The 20,244-nt window shown below is 37.1% G+C and overlaps 1 protein-coding gene across 10 annotated transcripts in view; it reads right to left on the bottom strand.

Moving 5' to 3' along the window:
• The window catches only part of Ppp1r12a (protein phosphatase 1 regulatory subunit 12A), a 111,108-nt gene that overhangs the window by 75,403 nt on the left and 15,461 nt on the right, over nucleotides 1-20,244 (bottom strand). The gene's annotated exons all lie outside the window — the stretch shown is intronic.

The raw sequence follows: 20,244 nt of genomic DNA, 5'->3' as shown, positions 1-20,244 counted from the left end.
TAGTATCAATATATTACTCTTCCTTGTACTTTATTGACAATTACATTTGGAAATGCATAAGTGATAGTGATAAAAACAGATGTGCCATAGGCACCAGCCAAGGCAGTGGTGAATAAAACAAGTTACCTCTAGTAACAGGCATCACACTGACCAGTAAGGATTCGTGGTATATTTTTGAAGCTGCTCTTAATAATAACTGTCCTTAATAAGGCAGTAAAAAATGTAAATTATATAGAATCTCAACTCCTGAATACATGTTTATCTAATATTCTATGGAGTAAAATAAGAAGTACAGATTAAAGTCCTTTTCCAGACAGGACAGGTATCTGGAGAAGAAGAATTTATACCAATGATAACTCGCTACTTTTTAATGAGTATTAATTACTTTACCAAAATGATGAGCTACAGTGAGTATATGGTGAGTTTGATTTCTAGCAATCCACTTTTTTGAAAATTAACATAATCAGTCTTTCACTTCATGAATACCAATTAATATCAATTAATTAATATCAATTAGCCATACAAGTACCACCCCACCCAGGCACACCCTAGGCTCCAGCCTACAAGGATAATGGAGTACCATTAATAGTGTCAGAGATTGGTTCTTGCCCATGGAATGGGTCCCAACCTGGGCCAGTCATTGGTTGGCCATTCCCTCCACCTCTGTTCCATCTCTGTTCTGTACATCTTGCAGGAAGGGCACATCCTGGGACAAAGGTTTTGTGGGTGGGTTGCTGTCCCCATCCTTCCACTGGGAGTCCTGCCTTGCCATAGACAGTGGTCACTTCAGGCATTAATCCAATAGAATAGAAAATGGGGAATAGACTTAAACTCACTGGTACAAGAGACAACTTTCTGAACAGAATAGCTTGAGCACTAAGATCAACAATTAATAAATGGGACCTCATGAAACTGAAAAGCTTCTGTAAGGCAAGGACACTGGCAACAGGACAAAATAACAGCCTACACATTGGGAAAAACTCCTCACCAACCCTATATCTGATATATTTTGGAGATATCTATCTATCTATCTATCTATCTATCTATCTATCTATCTATCTATCTATCATCTATCTATCTATCTATCTATCTACCTATCTAAACTATAACTATAACTCAAGAAGTTAGACAATCCAATTAAGAAATGGCATACAGACCTAGACAGAGAATTCTCAACAGAGGAATCTCTAAAGGTCAAGAAGCACGTAAGATGGTGGGAGTGCAAACTTGTACAACCACTTTGGAAATCAATTTGGTAGTTTCTCAGAAAATTGACACTAGTTCTACCTGAAGACCCAGCTATACCACTCCTGGGCATATACCCAAAAGATGCTCTACCATCCCACAAAGACAATTGTTCAACTATGTTCATAGCAGCTTTATCCATAATAACCAGAAACCGGAAACAACCCAGATAGATGTCCCTCAACGGAAGAATGGAAACAACTATTATAGTTTTGTTTGACACTTTAAATCCTCATTTCTAACATATGAGTCTGCAAATATTAGTACAATCTCCCTGACTCTTCAAAGTGTCTTAAGAGTAAGGAAGGAAGTCTGGAGAGGGGCTGGAGATGGCTCAGAGGTTGAGAGTTTTCCTGCTGTTCTCACTGAGAAGCCAGATTCAGTTTTAGTACCCACATACTGAGGCTCACCATCATCTGAAACTTCCAGCCTCTGAAGGCACCAGGTCCACACACGGTACACACATATACACATATAGGCAGACACTTGTACAAGTAAAGATTTAAGAGTAAGTCCCTTAAACACTTAAGACTTTTTAGCAGCATGAGATGACCTGTACTTATAGTCTTGACACTGGAGAACAGAAAGATAAGAGGATCACGAATAAAGCCAACCAGTACTACAAAGGGAGATTCTAGCCAGTTCTTCACCAGTGTCTGCTCATACTTAGGAAAAGAAACAATTTTCTGGGATTGAAAATAGAACAGCAGAATGACTGAAATGGGAAAAGAAAAAAAAAAAAAAAGACCTGAAACCGATAAAACACAAAGTGCTTCTTTTCTATGCTGTTTGTAAGTAAACTTTATTATTGCTGACATCAGAATAATTTCATAGTTGCCTTGTGCTCAAAATGACCAACAAAAGCATATATATCCCTATAATTCACTATGAATATTTTTCCCACTGCGTTTTGAGCAGAATCATGGGGTTTCAGTGTCCCTAATGCTGGTATCTAACATTTTATCTCTTGAGATTTTATCTGCTGATGCAGACAGTGGAGAGCATCATTACACAACATTACATATTCCCAGGTTCCTGGCTTGGGTACGCACCACCTCTAATAGGCGGTAACTGTAACGGTGCTCCTATATCACAACCACTAAGTTAAGTGTCATTTTGTTGTGCTACTTATGTAAAATGACAGATCAGTTAAATATGATGCACTTAGCAGAAATTTGGAGAACTTTTTAGTTCATCAATCCAAGTTGATACTCGAGGACCATGAATGAGTCTCTGTAACTAACATACTAAGTCCAAGTTTGCAACCAGTTTGGGGATGACTGATAATTAGATATAATGAGCTAGTCCTATATGGGAGAACTTCACAAATATGTGGCACTTCAAAAGTGAGTCTTTCCTTAAATGTCCATTTTTGATTAAGTAATTATGTGTGCATGCATGCATTCATACATGTGTGTATCTGTACGACTCTCTGTGTATATACCTGCAGAGGCCAGAAAATAGCATCAGATGCCCTGGAGCTGGGATTATAAGCTGTGAGAGCTGCCTAATAAGGGTGATGGAAAACTCTAGTTCCATGCAAGAGCAGCAGGCATCCCTAACTGTTCAGCAATCTCTCCAGCTCCTAAGCAATTACAACAAATCAGTTTCAAGGATTTTCTAGTGGGGGATGGGAATCGACTACAAGGCCTTACACATGCTAGGGTTAGGGTTAGGCACTGAGCTCCAAGTACCAGCAAATGTCTGCTTTTTAATAGGACCTTTTCTGGTCTCCATTTAAAAGTAACAAATTCCTGCCCTACCATTTTACTCCATTTTACGCCGGCTGCACCAGCATGTGAGCCTGAGCTTGCGTCCTTACTCATGTGAGAAGCCACCACACAGGACCTGGATCACACTACCGAGCAAGTGGAGGCGGGAAGATCCCAGGGGCTGAGAACAATGAGCAGCTCACCGAGATCTTGTCTTACAAGGAAGGAGAGCAACAGAGAAGACAGATGGCACTGGACCTCAACCTCTGATTTCAACACACACCTACACCCATCCATCCACAATCGTATGGGGCACTGGTATCGTAATACTTCAAGTCAAAGGATGAGGCTGACATTAACATAGCACTAAAATTCTCAATCATGTTAAAATTCATATATACCCACGACTCCCTTCTCTGTTTTATATATAATAATATATAATACTTCATGTAGGGGTCCAAAGTGCTCAGAATATATTCTGAACACAAGAGACCATACATATTTTGTAGCAGTTATTATTAATTTAAACTTGTGGAGGTTTTTGTTTTTGTTTTGTTTTGTTTTATGGGCACTGGTTAAAGGTAGCAAAATTATAAATTTGAGGGTCACAGCTATGTAAAATATAGGACACAGCTATTAAAATAAAGTGATAGAAAACTTTATCATGCTAGGAAGTACTTTACAGAATGCTATTTGAAAAGAACTAATGACCCATGTTGACTTACTGGAGATATTCTAAACATAATATTCATTTTCCTAAAAAATCTTCACTTTTTCAACCTTTGTTAATTTCCATTCTGATTATCACCAATACCAAATATGAATCCACTTAACAAATGTTTATAATACAAACACAATTATGGTTTTACAAATAAATCAATCAAATAAGAAATGACTCTTTATAAAAGGATACACTATACTCCTTCAGTGACAATGGCTCAATTTAACAGTGCCAAGAAGCAGAAGGAAAATATAGAGCTTTATAGCAGGCATGTCACACACAATCCCATCAGCATCTCAGATGATCACCAGAAGCAGTATAAAGACACAAGGCTCTCTATATCCCTACCTCTCTTCACCCTTTCATTCTAGGTATATGCAGCAGCAGCAAATAACAAGGGTACAACTAAATTAAGAAAATTTAAGTTACTTCAAAAAAGACAAAAGAAAAGAAAAAAGAAAAAGGAGCAGGTCTCACTTTGTAGCCTGGTTGGTCTGAAACTTCCTATGTGGACCAAGCAGGCCTGACTAAACTCAGGGGCCCACATACCTTAAATGCTGGAATTAAAGGCTTATGTTGAAACCTTGAACAAAAAAAAAACAATAAAAAACAAAACAAAAACTATAAAGATTAATGAAAATTAAGACTACAGGGCAAGAAAAGTCACTCATGGGGATGAAAATTAAGAGTTTCAAGGTGCAGATTAAAGGGGAATATGATAATTTTATTAATCCTATCTGGATACCTAATTCTGAATCTATGAGCTCAGATATCTGGACACCTATCTAGTTTGCAAACTTTTAGGTTTGGCAATAAAAATGAGCTAAAAATAACAGATAGGAAATTACCTAAACTGAGGTAATTATTTAAAATAATGGAATAATTTAAAATTTAAAATAATGAAATAAATGATTTAGTCTTAATTAAAATAAATGAACAAACAATTAAAATAATGGAACTTGAAGTAACTGAAGAATAAAAGCAATCAAAAAACCATAGGCAGAGGAGAGACTAAACTACAATCAGCATATTCAACTTACAATAAAGACATCTGTCGTGCTTTATTCAGTTAGTAAAGCAAAGTATTTTTAAAATAAACATAAAGAACTTGTAAATGAATACCTATCACACACTAAAATTAACCTGAACTAAAATCTAAATGTCTCAATAAACTTCTCTATAACTAGAATAGCCATTTGGGACAGAATCTCATTTTCCTACAGGAGAGACCATACAGCTGAGTTTAAAGTAAAACTAACTGGGTAACATCCTTGTATGTAACAAACAATTATCTGAGGCAGATACGGCAAAGGTACAGTGAACACCTTCTTATAAATATTTTTCGGGGGAAAAAGATTTATTTTCAAAGTTTCTCCATTTAATGAAGGCTACTTAAAAAAAAAAAACTACCACACAGGAAATATCTATTCTACAATAAATGAAGTGCTGACATTTTAAAACGTGTATGTTTAACTCAATACAATATAAAAAGTAGCAGCATAAATATATAAAGTAATTAAGGCTAAAAATCTGTTTATTCTTTTATTCTATTCATAAGTTAAAATGTTTTAACAAGAAGTAATGCTAAAAGCATTATCACAAACTTGTATTATATCTGCACTTCAAATTCAGGGTGTAAATTGTTCACTGAGCATTTAAAAACTACACATAAGAAACTGCCAAGGCATTCTCATAAAAATATTGTTGCTAGAAGAACCAAGAGCTAACACATGCAGCACATTAAGAGACACATGACTTGCAGACTTAAAATATTTTACTAAATTTGGTCAGTTATTGAGCCATACAAGGTAAGAAACAGAATGAATCAAATATATTTCCAAAATCTTAATAGACACGGCGTGTAAGTTTTTACTGACTGCACACCCAGTGAGTGTAATTACCAACAGTGAGTGGCTATGGAGACATCACCACCCTTTTAATTCCAGAGCCAGGCAGTGCAACGAACTCACGTACCTGTGATTTCTGCTCTCACTGTCTTACATGTGTGCATGGGAAAAGTTGGAAAGTTTGAAAGCAGAGTTACATGAAGAGGCTACAGAAAAAGCTCAAAGCTCTAAAGACAAATTTTGTATTGAACCTGTTTAACTTTGATAATCACTAAATTGTATTGCTAAAATAGGTCAAAACCAATGTGTTTAGCAACCACATAGTTTAATGAGGTAAAAATCACAATTACAAAAACAACAGTATTTGAAATAAACTCTAATACTGTTAAATTCCTTTTCACTATATACTAAGATATTAAATCCTCCTGTTAAATTTTTCATTTTTTATATTTTTTAATTCAATAAAAACATTTCCATCTTTAAATTATAAAATGATATTAAAGAGTGGAAAACTGTCAAATTTCTTTTAGTACCACTAAAAGAATGATTTCTAAGGGGATGGGGAAGTTTTAAGTGGTACATTAAGAGCACCTTAGAGATTCCAAGCCTCCTTCAAACAGACTCCTATAAGCTTAGTCATGCAAATTATGAGGGAAAAAGCAAAGCAACTGGAAAATAGTAGTTGCATATGAACGTAATTATAGCAATTTAGCATTAAAATTTAATTACCAGCAATAATTAAAATGTGTATGCCTAATCATTAGTACCAGTTAGTGGCATGTAAAAGGACAATGTGAAAACAAAAACTCTGTAAGAGTCTTATAAAGAACAAAGCCCTACTGATAGAAACAGTAGTCTGGGGGTATGCTAGGAACCAGTCCACACACCCGTGTGACACACAGCCTGGTTCAAGAGGAACTGAAATGTCACTGTCCAAGTCACGGTTTCACTCCATTTTAAAGTGCAGTGAGACATTTCAAAAGAGGAACTGTGAGTTAGCCAACAAGGTCTCCAAGCAGTGTTCTTACGTCAGTACTACGCACCGTGGTCTTCCACCAAGGATTGACAAATGAGCCAGCATGGGAATCTAGAGAGGCCATCGCTCCATCTAACTATGAAAGCAAGGGAGCTCTGCACTGCTGAAAGCTTAAGGTTCCTTAGCTTCCCTCTGTCCAGCCCTTTAGGAGGTGCATGGAGTAAAAACCCTGCCCTTTAAATGCCAGACAGCCACCATACAATGATCAGGACAGTAAGTCCCAAACAGCCACCAGAATGATGAAGTCAAAAGAAACCCCTTGTTCAGAAAAGGGAAAGTTCAGCTTACATCCCCTAGAAACCACAGGAGTGCCTGTCAAAGACAAGACACTATATGTTAGTGGAAGGAACCAGAGACGGCAAATACAGACTATTTAAAAAAACAAACTGATAAGAACGCTTTACAAAGCAAAACCTAAGCTTCTATGAAAAAAGTAATCTAGGCACTGCTCAAACATTCACTCAGTACTATCTGAATAAGAATACCTCAACACTGGAAGCAACAAATATCCAAAGATTAAAACATGTTCAAATCCAACCTAGTTTTCTTCCCTTTATTGATAAAGATGTAGAAAGCTGGAGTTGAAGCTAAATTTTCAGATAGGTAAACTTTCATTTCATTTCGAGAATTAGCAAGGAAACACCATTTCTTCAGAAACTTAAAATTCTTAGAACTATGAAATGAATCAAATTTCAGAATTATTCTCTCACTAATAAATTTTCTAATTTTGCACTCTGTACAAGTCAAAGCATGCATTTTGTAGAGCTGAAGACTAGCACTAGAGGGCACATTCTCCTTGTTTTCCTTACTACTTAGAGGACGGTCCAAAAGTACATAATAAACACAAGAAGTGAATCACACTAAAACACTAACCTCCTTAATAAGTAGGCACTAAAGACCTAGTGTGTAAATATGTACATAAAATTATGTTCAGTACTATCGGAAAATCTGAAACATGTTGTTTTACTATAGCTTCATACATTCACAAAACCTACTATGCAATTTATGAGAAATAACAGACACGTCAGAATGTGATTAGAGCTGCGTTAAAGCAAACTGATGGTACAGAACAGATCTTACCCCGGGTCTCAGTACTACTGGACTGTGCAGAAGGCAGGAAGCAACCACAAGTAGCCATTTCTTTGATGAAACTGATTTTAGTATTCACGATTACAAATTCAGCTACAAGAATTCACTAAGTCAACTTACCAATGAGAAAACAACATTAGTTTCAGGGGAGGAAATAAAAGTGTCTACCATTTTATTCTCAAGCAATCAAAAGAAAAATAAAACAGACTATAGAAAAATATGCAGTCTAGTGACACAAGTCCTATCAAGGCCAAGGTGGAACTACAGAGTGTGTTTAGACCAGAGTGAGCAAGCTTTAAAAGCCTGTCTCAGAAAGAGAACCGAGAATACAACTCAGTGGTAGAATGAACACTCGGCCTAGCATTCATTAAGCCCTGGTTCCAATTCTTGACACAGCCAGAATTATGCATTGAGATTCAATTCTAGGCATAGATTTGACAAATGAACGTAAGTCTGAATACATACCAAATGATTAACTAACAAGCATCTTTAAATCACTGAACTGTTTTTCAAAAATGTCTTCTGTTTACTGAGAACATGAAAGTTCTTATAGCTTTCAAAACAAGTAAATCATAGATCTTTAATCTAATAGCTTCTAAATGTTCTTCAATGTTCAGCAAACCATAGGAAGCACGGTTTCCCCCCAATTCAACAGTTATCAAGTGTCCACTGTGGCCACACAGTGTTGCCTGCTAGGAATCCAATGGTGAAGAACACAGGCTAGATTTCTGAACTCAGGAAGAAACAAATGCAAAATAAAAAGAGCTACTGTAAATTATATGGACTAAAATATTAACCTAGATTTAGGGGCACACGGTGAGGGTGAAACAAAATCTTTCACAATGGTCCCAGCATTTCCACCTTAAGGAATTCTTAAATCTATAAAAGAAAATCCTCACTGGATTTATAAACCTGTGGTAACTGATTGAGAGGAACAGATGACAAGGCATAAACAGCATATTTAAAACATACTTAGTCAAGATTGTATCACAGTCTAGAAAAGACTGAACATCTTCAAAATAGAAACAAGTAAGAACAGGGGCTGGAGGGATGACTCAGTGGTTAAGAGCACTGACTGCTATTCCAGAGGACCCAAGTTTGATATCAGAACTTACATGGCAGCTCGCAACTGGCTGCCATTAGAGTTCTAGGACCCCTTTGGGCACTAGACAATACATGGTGTACAGACATATGTGTATCCCACAATAATCATACATATAAAAACCACAACAAAAGGAATCAGAAGCATTATCTTAAAGAAAAGGAAATAAATAGACCAAGTGTAGTGTTCTATGCAAACAAAGAAAATGGAAACAAAACTAAATCAAGCCTTTAAGGAGGCTAAGTGCTTCCTAGTGGCAGAGTTGATGCCACTCTTTATTGAACCTTCCTTCCAAATAAACACCAACCTTTCTACAGCACTTCTGAATATACTAGAAACTGTTCTAAGTACTTCTCAGGATATAAGTAATTTATCCCCATAGCAACCCAATATTTAAGAACTATTATCATTATGATCATGTAAGAGCTGATAACTAGCAACTCACAAGTCTGGTTCTACTACCTGTGTCTCTAACCAATAGGATATACAACTGACTAAACAGTTGTTGCAGCACAAGGCACAATAATACCCCTGAACAGTGTGGTCTATGAAAACTTCAAATGAATATGCCCTACCTTGACAGGGCAGTTCACTCTAGAAACATATTTTGTTCATGCTCACAAATGTGCAAAACAGGCATCCACAAAATTACCCATGAAAACCTGGTAAGTTTCAATACCTTTAAATAGTTAATTTACAGACTGTCATAGCTTGTGTCATCTTGATAAAGACCTAAACAAACCTGGGAAGAGAATCTCAGTTGAGGAATTACTGCCATTCAAATGCTCTGTAGGTATTTTCTTGGGTGCTAATTGAGGTGGGAGGGCATTATAGACCATTCCTAGGTGTAGGATGTACCAAAGAAAAAAAAGTAGCTGAGCAAGACAGTAAGTAGCATTCCTCCAAGAACTTTAGATCAGTTCACGTCTCCTGGTTCCTGCCTTGGATTCCCCTTCAACCACGGACTTGCTCTGTAAGGCAAATAAACCTGTTCCTCCAAGTTGCTTTTGGTCATAGCGTTTCTCACAACTGACTGAGCATCAAACTAGAACATATCTGTCATCAATGAAGAACTAATTTATGGAGTAATTTAAAATAAATTCAGACATATTACCAAGTGAAAATCATAAGTATAAACATGAGTAAAGTTTATAACCAGTGTTAAAAATAAAACCAAAATACTATATGTCTATATCTATCTCTCTCTAGATAAAACATGTAAGTTATGTCTGAAAGAATACCAATATGACACAGTAGGATATGGCTAGACCAACTGCAGACCACACAAAGTGGTGGGAACTGTCACAAGAAGGAAGGCTTTAGGGTAATATATACGAGAGGGCTAATGACTTCCACCCTGTTTCTGTTTTCTTCAGCAACTTCAAGGTGAAGAAAACAAGTGAGCTACAATGATTCGTCATACAGAGAACTATGATGAAAAGCTTGTGTAGTGGCACATACCCTAGGTCCCACAGCTTGGGAGATGCATGAGAGAGACACCACTGGCTACACAATGAGTCTCAGGTCAACCTGGGCTATATAAGACTGTCTCAAAAATTCAAAAGATGAACTGGAAAACTATATACCCTATGTTTTTGCTGATTTATTTCCCTTGAATTATTTGCTTAGCATTTAGTACAATTCTATTCTAAGCCTAACTATATCTGAGAGTTCTTGAGTCTGAAGTCCAAGACCAAGGCCTGGCCAGATTCAGTAACTGGTGAGGACCTGATGTCTGCCTAATACATGACATTTTTCTAGCTGTATCTTCATATTCTGGGAGGACAAATGAACCCCTTTAGAACTCTTTATTGTTAAAATTTATCCTGTTACAATGTTTATTTAGTATATCTTCTTACTATTATAGGAAATTCGTTTGGTAATAAAGAACTTGGCATGGCTGGGAACATAGCCTGTTATCCTATCATTTGGGAGATGGAAGCAGAAAGATCAGGCACTCAAAGTCATCCCTAGTTACATGTCAAGTCTAAAACCAGCCTGGGCCTGCTACAATGAGGAAAGAAAAGTTATAAAGAAAATAACACCTAAGATTTAATTATTTCTTTATTCTTTATTGTCTTTGGCAAAATAAATGCGTTTTTGTTTAAAACAGAATGTGTGGTATACATACTTTTTAATTAAAACATACCAAAATGTTTCTGTAGAAAGATAATGTTTCCTGATAGCAATTATAGATAATATTTAATGGTAACTACTGTTGCATTTTAGTATCAATCACAGAATTTGGATCAATGCTGAAAAATGGTTACAACACATAAGAACACTTACAAATGAATTCCAAAACCTCATTTTTCAGAAACTTATCTGTATCACTATAATGTAAATGTAAATGTAAACGACTACTGACAACTCTGAGTCTCTGAATCAGAGAATAATGAATTAAAATTTTATAATGTCATAAAAAATTTCAACGTGAGGGGAAAAAAACCTTTGCATACAAATTTTACATACCACTGACTACACAGAAGTTATTTTATCTAACTACAAATTCAATGATTACATAAATTCAAATATAGTTTGCCTAGTTGGGGAGAATTCTCCCACTAAAAGTTTTAACACATGTACAGGTTTCTTTGTTAGAAAGCAAGCATTATAAAACTTTGCTAAAATAACTAAAGTTCTTAGACAAAACAAAGCTAGCGCTGGAAACACAACAGAAAGACGTTCTTAGGTTCTGCTAAGGTTTGACTGTCGCTGGAGTATTTCCTCAAGAGTTCATGTGAGAGCCTGGTCCTCAGTGCTGCAGCGCCTTTTAACAAGGTGTGATGACTGGAGGAGCTCCTGAGAGAGATTAAGGTAATTCTCTCTCTAACTGGAGGTTCAAGAGAGAAACAAGTTCAACTACAAAGAAGGAAGGGAAAAAAAGAAAGAACTGCTACCAAGAATTCCAATCTTTTCGGTCCTTCCTCAGAATGAACTAGTTAGAACGTGCCAGCATCTCTGGAGGAAGACAAAGGACGCACACACTCTTGGACTTCACTGGTTAATGGTTAAGACACTAGTACACCCTTTAAATTGCTCAGTTAGACCTCAGCATTTGTCTTTAACGTCTTCTACCCCTGGGACTGAATGACTGTTTTCTGTAACATGAACACCCTGTCCTAAAACACTACCAACAGTGATTTACTCACTTGTATCTGCTTTCTCTACCCTTCCCCCCTTGTCGTCCTCTACCATACTATGAACACTCAAAATCAAGGGCCCTTCCTTAGTTGTCACTATACTGATAATGACAACTAGTTGTCTCTGGAGTATATTGGACTTTAATCAGACACTGAATAGGAGGAGCCTGCAGGATGATGTTGCAGCTCTACCAGTAGCTGTGTAAGCTGGCAATCTTTGCTACTTTGCACCATGATCATGGAAATTCTATTTGTGTGTGTCATAGACTTGCTATGTCTATTTGTGTGTGTCATAGACTTGCCATAGACTGGGCTAATTTATAGTCTTTAGTTTAACTGAGAGAGAATAGCTTCCCTTTTCCTAAATGGAACTGTGAACTAATCCTAAGAATTTCACAATATTAATTTGCCTTAATGGTATAGCTGAGTGATACTGAGAGCCACTCAGAGAACTTAGTCATGCTCGCCATCTTTTCATGTGTCCTCTACTCAGAATGCAGCAGCATCAATCACTACAGAAAGACTCCCAGGCAGCAACTTCATTTTTCAGCATCGTCAATACTGTACCATCAACAATTTCTACATTTCCTAGGTATGAGACACACAGATACAATATACCCTCTTTTACAACGTGACAAGAGAACCTAAACTGCTTTGCGGTTTTATTTTTTAAATCAAATGATATAACCAATGCCATGGACCATTTGTTAATGTTAGTGTTCTAGCATAAAAATACTCCCACAAAAGGAATTCCTTCCCCCAGAAAGACGGCTTCTAACACAGCACATGAGGTTCTGAGTAACTCGGCTACTGTGGTGATAAAGGAGCCAAGAAGAGAACACTGAAGACAAAGTAAAAGCCAGCCTGCGTGTTTTTTTTTTTTTTTTTTTTTTTTTTTCTTTTTGGAGTGGTGCCTTGCATTTTACTGAAAGTCTGAAAGCTGAGTCTTGACCATATAAGGTTCTGGGATTCCCAAGGAAGAAAAAGCAGGGGGTTAAAGGCAAACTTGAAAGTCTTAAAATACACGAACATAGGTACCGAATTACCACAAGAGCGAATTACCACAAGACAGCCCGGATTTTTTATTACGGATCCCAGCAATGTTACTGAAAACAAGCAAACAAACAAAACAAGCTCACAATGAATATATAAAGCCGAGTACGGACAGATTAGGTTCAGTTTCCTCTGTTTACCTAGCATTGACCTTCCATTCTAGTTTATAGCTCTTAATTTACCAAACATTTTTTTTTAAAAAAATGGAGCCTTAAGTAACAGTTCATAGGTATGGGTGAGGTCCTTGTGCCTAAACAATGTGAAAATTCTTTTTCAGTTCTATAGTAATCTTTCCCACCCCCTTTTTATAATATAAAATTTTTTAAAATATAAAATTTTATATTTAAGATCATAAAATTTCCAACCGTGGAAGAAAAGTTATTAGAGGAATTACAGCCTATAAAATCTAAAGGAGATAACCAAGGAATATAAAAACGGACTTCTGGAACAAAAGAAAAAAACAGCCAAAACTAATAAACGTCGTCACCCTTCCTTTCTTTACAAGAACGGGACTTAGAAACCCACATGAAGCTATCTTTCCAGCTGATATCAGAAGCCCTATGGGAGAAGTACTCACACAATCAACACCTTCCCACTATTCCCTCTCCCCCTCTACAGCCCAGACTAAGCATCCTCCTGCCTCAGCCACACGTGAGCTAGGATCACAGGCATGTACACCCTTCGCGGTAACTGCATTATTTATAACTGCATTATTAATTTATAACTTACTTACAAATCTACAGGTAACTTACCTTTCACGTACACGAGGACAAACAGAAGGGATGTAAAAGAAGGCCATTTTACAAGTTAGTTATGTATACAGTTCAACAACGCTAGCTCTAATACACAAGAAAGTATCAGATGCAGCTCTTCACGCTGACATAAAAGCATAAGCATGTGCAGGTGAGCTGAGCGCTTCTCTTTCTTTAATGTTGCTTCTAATAAGGCATGTTTTCCCCAGAAAAGTTCTTTAAAATACCAAAATCAGCTTGCTCCTTTTTTTCCTCTTTTTACTTTACCACACTGCTCTATCGTGTGTAACTTTTCAATAATTATTGGCCATCAACCATTTCCTTAGGCACTATATGACAGACTTACAAAGACAAATTGTAAATGATGTTATAAACAGGAAGGAGGGAAAGCCATCTTTAATATGGCAACTGCCACATTTCTTAGCAGGAGCTTAGAAAACTGGCAACAGCTTAAGCAGTAATGGGGCATCTAGGAAATACAATTTAAAGCTTAAAAAATAAAATAGCAAAGGTTAAAAAACAGAACTCCTTAAAGGGGGGAGAAAATAGCAGTATGTCAGGTACTGAACACTTAATATTGTCAAATGACCATGAGTTGAAAAAATAGCAAATTACTAGAAAGAAGTAAGTAAATATATAGGAGAAGGCAAGAGGGAAGTTATAATTCACTTTATAAACCATGCTAAAGAACCCCAAATTTAGTCTCCACAACAGATTTTTTTCAATTATGAATAAAATAGGGATCTCTGAAAAAAACCTCTTTAAAATTGGCTGAAATTATATTATTTAAATAATGCTAACATAAATTTAGTACACGTGCTTTAAGCAAAATACAAATGAAAATTAACCTTGTTATCACTTTACCTGTAAAGGGGTCAGCTGGTGGTATCATTCTAAGAACCAACCCTCCTCACTACAAACATGACATTTTTAACTAAAGCCACCCTTGGCCTTCTTTGTCTATCACAGTAAATCTATTCTTCAATATTCCCTAACAAAAGCAAATGCACAGATCTTAAATGGTCATTTATTTGCCCACCTGACCAACTGTGTTCATATATTTTCCTTCCCCAAACCTCAATTAGTAAAACAAACACTTCGAAGTGGAAATTAAGAGAAAAAGATGTCTGAAGAATGCTTCTGAATGTTTATGTTTATGAGTAGGTGGTAGGTGATGGCTTCCTCTGCATTCCACTGGCACCAGGCACACAAAACACGCACAGAAAATAAGAAGAATAAATCCCTAAAATAAGCCTAATGTCTTGTTGTCTTGGGTAAATATAAAAACTTGAATTCTGCATAGTGTATGTACATTGACTCTCATAAGAAACTCCCTGACATTTTCCCAAAGTCACTGTACCAATTTACAACTTCATCTGCAGAGCTCTTCCTGCCCTCCACTCACCAATGTCTGACAGAGGGTGGTCATGTTCACCTTTCTGACTAGGTTATACTCTTCCAGTGGACACAGCAGGTGGGCACTGTGTGTGGTACACCTCTCAGGCCTCTCTGTGTGCTGTTGCTTACGTACAGACCACATTAGCCATTCCCTCCACCATTTACAGCAGAGAGTTTTGTAAATCAAGCAAACTGTCAGTTGAACTGAAATATTTAGTAAAATGTTTTTACTCTTTCTGAGTAAGCTGGGGGTAGGGTTTCCCGTAAGAAATATCTATGAACTAAGGCTACAGATGATAAAGGTTTAGCAACTACCTTGTAATTTTATCTTATTCTTTTTTGATCCCTTTCCCCATTCTGATTTTTCACAATGGTGCCATGTCATATCTATCTATCTATCTATCTATATTATAAAAGCATAAGGAAAACAGAATATATGTGTACACAAGAATGTCCAGGATTTTTGTCTGTTTTGGTTATTGATGACTCTAACTGCTTACTACAATTTGAGTAAACATACACAATTTCAAAAATGCACTGTCAACAGATGGCAGTGTACTTAAATCCTGAATAATAGTCTTACAAAGTTTTCAAAGGCCCAAGCATAATGTTCACAAATCTCTCATAGATAAGAGAATTAGGTCCCTGCCCATGATTCAGAAATGGTTTTCAGAAGGAATCTGCATAACCTCTCATGATTCACCTTAGGGACATGGCTTCTGGGTGAGTATATTTTGAATTTTAACAGAATGTGAGTATTTCTAAATAATGAGCAAGGCCATACCAAATAGGCTTAAATATCATAGATATTATATGCCACAGTACAGGGCTGCCTGCCTACCAAAACTTCGTAGTCTCTCTACTCATCTGGCTATCGATCTGCACATCTGTACACATGAACAGCCAGGCTAAGAAGGGATACAGATGTATGACTGTTACCTACAAAAAAGTCCCTGCCAGAAATATATACAAAAGAAAATTAAAAGTCTTTTGGTAAAATTACTCCCAACTGGGGACTGGAGAGTTTACTCATTCTTATCCAGCAAATGTGTTCAATTCCCAGCACCAACATGGAGTCTCACAAAGATCTCTGTCTCCAGTTCCAGAGGACCTGAGGCTTCTTCTGACCTCCACAAGTACCAAACATGCACATGGTACACATACATATACACATAGGAAAAACACTCACATGTATGTATGTATGCATGTATGCTATATAAAATAAGATATTTTTACACATATGTAAAAAATTTGAGATCCAGTTTTAAAAAGTTTAAAAAATTACCTTGATCATTAACATCAGGCCATATCCTTTCCTTAATTTTAGAAGAATTTTTTTCAACAGTAACATAACTAAAAAATAATATTGAACTTTAGAGCTACCTTCAAAGTTGGGGGCAGGAGGGGGATTTAGATGTCCAGAGGCTTTTAGCCAACAGTAACATCAAATCAGGTGCTGGAGAGATGGCTCAGTGGAAAAGAACGTTTGTTCCCTTCCAGAGGACCTGAGTTCAGTCCCCATACTCATGTCAGGTGGGCTCATACCTGACTGGAACTCTAGCCACAGTGTATCCAACATCCTTGTGTGGCATCCACAGGCTTATCTGATGTGCTGTGCGTTCGCGTGTGTGTGTGTGTGTCTCCATGTGTGTGTCTCCATGTGTGTGTCTGTGTGTTGTGTGCATGTGCACACACGGAATTAAAACAAAAATTAAATCATATATTGTTTTGTTTGGAGAAGATAAAAAAAGGCATTGATAAATAAAGCACTTGCCTGAGAGCATAAGCACACCTCCTCCATGATATATTCCTACTAAGGATGCACTTCACCTCATTTTATTACTGTATATAAAAGTATTTATTCTTTAAGATACTGGAAGACTAATATAACTTAGAGTTGTATGGCTTGATACAACTTTCACAGCATTTTTAATGGAGTGAACTTAAAAAGAAACTAGACTACTACTGGCTACAGTAAATTTCTGAAAGAACAGGATATTTTTTCATAAAAACATGTCCAAAGGGCTGGAGAAATGCTCACTGGCTAAGAGCACCAGCTGCTCTTCCAGAAGACTGGGTTTGGTTCCCAGCACCCACATGGCAGCTCACAAGCGTCTGTGACTCCAGTTCTTCTAGCATCTGCAGGTACCAGATACTCACGTGCTGCACAGACATACATATAAGCAAAATGCTCATAAATATAAACTAAAGATAAAACAATCTGAATAGCTTTTACAATAGTTACAATACTAACGCATGATTGGTTTTTCCAATAAAAGGCTCCCTCTAAACAATATCTCTTCAGAGTGATTAAAAAAATTGCCTTTCCTGAAAATTCACTTCTATTTCCAGCAAGTAACAGCTAAAGCTACATAATTAATTATTTCCTATCTTTGAAGAGCATATTACTTGTACTGCTATAAGCATCTTTAATCACTACCTTACCTAGTTTAGGCTTTAGTTCCACTTTATTCCAAAATAGGAAAAGAACAGTTAATAATAGAAAAAAACATGAATTTTTAATTTTTTTTATTTTTTGCTGCAACTCAGAACTGCTTTTCTTGCTGGATTTTGTTTTTATCTCCCTGTCATCCTCAGTCACGTAAAATGTAGATGTTCTAAACTTGGAGTCAGATTATCCAAAAAAACAAACAAGCTTTTAGTAATGGAAAACCTGACAGTCCATGAGAGCAAACAGAAGAGCAGGTATATAAGCCCATGCATTGGAAACCAAGTCAGACAGGAGCTCTTGCTAAAACTCACATACTTCATGATATACGCATCGAAAAATATTTTTCACAGGCCCATAGAGTGCCAGCATTAAGGAAATGAGAGCAAGGGCTAATGTTATAAAAATTAACTGTGAACCAAGAAGATCCCTATTTCCTACCCAGTGCCACCTAATGTCCTAAGTAAGACGTTCTAGAGCAGCAGAGGCAAAGCTGGGCCTTCTGAGTCCTCTGGTTCCTTCAGCAGTCTCTTTAACTAGCTGGCTTTTTCAGTTTCAAGAAATAACGGGCCAACTAGATTCTCTTGGGCCTATCAACTGTCCTATAATTAAGCCCTGGAGATTCCAGAGGCACGAAAGTGATAGATCTGGTTCAAACAGTTGAAAGTAACTCCAGAAAAGTGTTAAACACTATGTCCAAGTTCACCTCTGAGCTCTGCAACACAGCACTCACAACTGTACCTCACTTTGTCCACCACAATAATGAAACAATCCTTACACAAGCCTAAAAGAAGCTGTTACACATTGAACACAGATGCAGCTATTCATTTCCACATTCAAGAATCTAAGAACCTGCTATAATCAAAAACTTGACAACCTGAACTAAGACCATTTTCAATGCCATATTCGTGCCAATACAAGAAGGTAAGAATATCTTTTTAAACTATTAAATGTATTTATCATGGGTGCTGTTAAGAAGAAAACTTCATAGGATAGGAAAAGGGCCTATATGAGTTGTCTATGAAGACTGTGCTCAGAGCTCACTAGTGATCCAGTTTAGTTAAGCAATGAGTTCTGGGTTTAAGGAAAGAGTACCTCAAAAAATAAGATGGAATTAAGTAAAGGCAAAGCCAATGTTAGCCTATCTCTGCACATGTTTGCTTCTCATGTCTGTCAATGATTTCAACCTACATTTGGCAACTTGGAAATGTAGTTTTACAACATACCATCATCTTTCATCTTCTTGTTTAAACCTCACTTCTGCAGGCTTTTAGGTGTTCTTGAGCTGTGTTGATTAAAATGCTAGCTAACACAGGGTCAAGAGTGAAAACCACAGAGTCTGCATTGACACAGAACTATCAAAATCTAACATAGTGGCAGCGAGCTATCCAGGTGCTAGCTACCATCTATCTGGTCCTGGCTGAAGTCTGTGACAGACCTATGGCATGTTAACAACAAAGGCAATATGAACTTAGCCAAGTCCTTCTAGTATGAAATCATACTTAGTTGGCAATATTTCTCTCCTTTGAACTTACAAACCTTGTCAAAAAAGGAAGAGGACAGACCAGTGGTTTGGCTCAGTGGATCAAGTCGCTTACACCGAAGCTGAAACTTACACTCTGGGAACTCACAAAATGGAAAAAGAGAACCAACAAGTTGTCCTCTAATATCCAAAAATACACTATGCGAGTGCACACCACACACACCACACATACACACACACACACACACACAGTCTTTTTGAAAAGGTCAACAAACTTGTTGAAAAGAAACTCAATAGCGCATCTAGGAACTCGTACAATTTCCTCCAGAATGATCTGGGACACAATGGATACTTGAGTTTTACCAGTCTTCTACAAGAAATGTACACACTGGACATGCAAATGTCATACTATTGCCTTCTTCCTATTCTTCTTCTCATTTATAACTTTTAAAAATTACCTGGCAATTTTATAATACATGTATTGAAGTTTGCCATTTTTACCCTTTATTGCCCTCTGTCAGTCCCTCCTCTTGCTGAAACCCTTCTTCTCCGGAGACCTTCACCCTATTTTTCTATCTTTCTTTAGTGCAACCCCTTGGGTTTAATTAGTGGTTACTCGCATGAGCATAAGTGGGGCTTATCTCTTAAAGCACAGGCAATCACCAGAAAGAGAATGGCAATCCTTCGCCCCATCAACCACTAACCACTCAGTTAACTTGGAGAGGGGGTGGGCCTCATATACCTCTTCTAATTTGTAAGTGTCAACATTATTCTTCAACAGTCTGGGTGTGTGGTGTACACAGGTTGGTAGAGAATGTCTTCTTCAATAGTTAATAGCTCTCTGCCTTATTTTTGAGACCCCCATTGTTTCTGGGAACCTGGCTGACTAGTAACTCCAGGGCTTCCCTTGTCTCTACCTCCCATGCTGGGGCTGCAGACACTCACTGCCACACTGAGCCTTTTACTGCTTCTTCTGTAGGCTCTAAGGATGGGAACTCAGGACCTGAACTCAACAAGCATTTTCTTTTAGCAGATTCAAAAATGTTTTCCAACAATTCACATTATGCTGAGCTTTAATGTCACTTATAGTTTTTAGAGACCTGTGGCTATTTTCCTAATCAATTCTTAAAATGGATATTCATTACCAAATTCTTATATTTACAGTTTGCAAAGCAAAAGCATTCACTGTATAAAAACTGCTTTACGGACTTTTT

This window comes from Mus caroli, unplaced genomic scaffold, assembly GCF_978045245.1.
Source record: "Mus caroli unplaced genomic scaffold, Mus_caroli_1 scaffold_9, whole genome shotgun sequence".
Classification (NCBI taxonomy): domain Eukaryota; kingdom Metazoa; phylum Chordata; class Mammalia; order Rodentia; family Muridae; genus Mus; species Mus caroli.
This window is presented reverse-complemented; position numbering and strand designations above follow the sequence as displayed.